Below are 3858 nucleotides of genomic sequence, written 5' to 3' on the forward strand. Positions count from 1 at the left end.
TATTCTAGCTGGCACTCTGTTCTCTACATTGCTGATAAAAATTTTCATGCCCAGGGCTAGCCTGGGGGGAGGAGACAAACAGGACAATTGTGCTGCCTCCACCCCCCCCCTTCCAAGAGCCCCAAGCCTGGCTGAAGCGTAAAGAAGTATAACCTCTCTCTTTGCCCATTTCACACCCCCTTTTCTGCCTTGGCCTCAGCATGTCTAAATCCAGTCCTGTTCATGCCTGCTGTAGAACAATCAAATAGCTTTAAAATATAAAACTTGTCAAAAATCTACCCACACCGATCTCAAATGTGTGAAATTCTTGAACCATGTCGGTTTCTCATATTGTACAAAAGCTATTCAGGCTGAATGGGATCTAATACAGCTTTGGTCCAGAGGGTTTTACTGCCGTACTTAAGCTTTAGCATCCGTCTTAAAATAGAGCCCACAGCTCTATCAGTTCAATACACAGTAGACTTTCTGTTAACCGGCACTCAAGCAACCAAACAAAAATCAGAGAAATACTGTAATACTTTAAATAAAAATGAAAAAAAATGTCAATTTCTGGTGGAAACTTAAGTGTAAACTTGGCACGCCACACCCGAGTATACCCATGCCTTGCATACCACATGTCTGGTAGTTTGTCTGGAGTAGTTTATGGTATGGCATCGTATAGGGCAGTGGTTCTCAACCCTGTCCTGGAGGACCACCAGGCCAGTCGGCTTTTCAGGATAGCCCTAATGAATATGTATGGGGCAGATTTGCATGCCTGGCACCTCCATTATTTGCAGATCTCTCTCATGCATATTCATGAGGGCTATCCTGAAAACTCAACTGGCCTGGTGGTCCTCCAGGACAGGGTTGGGAACCACTGGTATAGGGTATAGTATTACTTAGGCCTATTTTTAATAGTAATTCTCAGGCAACCAGAACTACATTGATCCGATATCTCTCAGTCCCAATGGGTGCCAGTTAACAAGAGTCTACTGTAACTAGAAACAAGATAGATATTCATATACAGAGTTGGCCAAAAGTAAGTATAGTGGTACCTCGGTTTACAAGTGCACTGGTTTGCGAGCGTTTTGCAAGACGAGCAAAATATTCACAAAAATGGCGCCTCAGAAATCGAGCGTGCCTCGATTTACGAGTCTCCCCCCCCCCCCCCCCCCCGCCGCGATCTGGCACCCTCCGCTCACGTCGCACCCCCCTCCCTGCCACGATCCAGCATCTCCCAGGCATCCACCCACCCGATCACATTTCTTACCCCCGTTTGGCACCGGCACCAACACACAGGACAGGCTGGTGCCCGAAGATCTGCCTCCTTCGTGCTGGGCCTTAAGCATCTGCACATGCTCAAGACCTTCAGATTCCCATTCTCTCCGAGATTCTCCTTCCCAAGACTTTCGGGTTCCCGTTCTCTCCGAGATTCTCGGATCTCCGAGAATCTCAGAGAGACCAGGAACCCGAAGGCCTTGAGCATGTGCAGATGCTCAAAGCCCAGCGCGAAGGAGGCAGATCTTCGGGCACCGGCATGTCCTGTGTATTGGTGCCGGTGCCAAACTGGGGTAAGAAATGTGATCGGGTGGGTGGGTGGATGCCTGGGGGATGCCGGATCGTGGAGGGGGGAGGCGAAATGAGCGGGGGATGGGGGATCACGCGGGGGAGCAATGCCGGTTCTTGGGGGGGTGGAGCAGCACTGCTGGCCTCGGGGGGGGGGGGGGGAACGTATCTAAGCGAGTTTCCATTATTTCCTATGGGGAAAGTCGCTTTGATATACGAGTATTTTTGTTTTGGAACGAATTATGCTCGTAAACCAAGGTACCACTGTATACAGTATTCATATTTTTAAAAAAATATTTTAGTTATTGAATAGATATGATACCTTACTGAACGATTTAAAAATGAAATGATGCAACTGATACAAAAACTTCACATGAATGTTATTCATGACACCTGTAAAATAAAAAGAAATAATGAATAAATACTGTATACGTGTTTATGGCCCACCCTGTACATCCAGGAAAACCTGATCAGTGATACACTGAAAGGTGTAGGTGCTTTTACATAGGATCACCTGCCATTTGTTGCTGGTTTGTATTGTTTTCAGGAGAATGATAGGTCAGGCACCCTTTGTGTCTCCTGGACAGAGTCCTTTTATTTCTTCATTGCAAGCAAAACCTTGTAAAGTGGTATTGGTGATCTGGAAAGCTGGCCCCCTTTTCCACAGGTAGCTTCGTATTCAGTGTTCTGGTAATAACATCTGTTCTGGAGTAGTTCATTCATATATAAATCATTTTGTAAATGTGTTTATTTGTAAAAGGAGATAGAAGTAATTTAAAATTTAGATAGGTAGAAATTATTTGCAAACAAAAAGGGGCTTTGAGTTGCTTTAAAGAAGGGATTGTGTAAGAACTATGGTGTTTTACATACTGTATGTATGTATAATAATGTACTGTAAAGGAAAATGTTAACATTTGGTATAGCTTTTAATTTTCCTCAAGGGCACTTAAGTATGAGTGTTTCTTACTATTGAAGAGAAAAATTCTCCATTCTTAATAAATATTTTATGGTGTGATAACCTTTTTTTTTTTTCCTAATCTTGTATAAAATTTATTTTAAATTCTTGAGGGCACTGCTTTACCTAGTACAAGCTCTGAAAGCACAACACAACTGCTTGAAGCAGGTAAAATTAATTAACCCCCCCCCCTTTTTTTTTTTTTTTTACAAAACCACGCAAGAGGTTTTAAGCGTCAGCCAGCATGTGGTGGTGTGCCCCTGCCCCCACTGCTTTCAGGACAGCAGCCCCCCCCTCCCCGTGCCCTCTTCTCTATCTCCTTCTGTGCCCCCATACTACACGTGTCCTCCCTTCCCACCCTGTACCTCTTTAAATCTTCACCAGTGTGAGCAGCTCCAGCCTGCTGCTTTGCACTGGCTTTCCCTCTGACGTCACTTCCTGGCCTCACAACTCAGAAGTGATTTTCAGAAGGAGCCAGGCCAGCGCAAATAGCAGGCTAGAGTAGTTGGGTCACACTGGTTAAGATTTTAAAGAGGTATGGAGTGGGCAAGGGAGGGCGCGAGTGGGGCAGGGGTGGCAGAAAGGTGCTGGTGCCCGGGGTGGTTCACCTACCCTTTACTATGCCACTGGCTAGCTATGCATGGCATGTAGATGGGCCCCTGCCGGAATGATGTGGGCAGTCATGTACTCGTGGTTCACCTTACATAATCACCCACATTTTAGAAAGAATGTAGAAGTCAATTAAGATGTCCAGATCACAAAATCTCCAGTTAAAGCAGTATTTTAGAACAGAATCTGCTGACATAAAGGCTGTTCTAAAATACAGATAAATGGATATTTATATGCCAAAGGTGGGCAGCATAAATATCCAGTTTAGAAAAATACACTTCTCCCTCTGTATTCGCGGGGGATGCAGGCAGAACATAGCCGTGACTACCGAAAAACCACAAATAACTTTTTGCATGATGTTCGCGTTTTTTTGGTAAAATAGACCTGAAAAAGATGATAAACTGTGAATAACCTGACCTGCGATTTGTTTGTATAATGCCAGGAGCAGCGATTATTTTTTTTCCCCTGGAACCACCGGATGCAATGATTTCCAATGTGAAATGCCGGGTTCAATGATGAAAATTAGGGGGCGGAGTCAGCAGCCAAAAAATCGCGAATAAGTGAATCCACAGATACAGAGGGAGAAGTGTAAATGCTTTGAAGCTGATACCAAATCAGTTACCTTTGTGACCTTAGAAAGCAGTTAACCTGGTGACTTTAAGACATAATTGGTTATTTAATTTGGATGGGGGGGTGTAACACACGACATTGATGTTTAATTTTGCCATACCACGTCATATACGAACTTG

This window comes from Geotrypetes seraphini, chromosome 6, assembly GCF_902459505.1.
Source record: "Geotrypetes seraphini chromosome 6, aGeoSer1.1, whole genome shotgun sequence".
NCBI classification, from domain to species: Eukaryota; Metazoa; Chordata; class Amphibia; order Gymnophiona; family Dermophiidae; genus Geotrypetes; species Geotrypetes seraphini.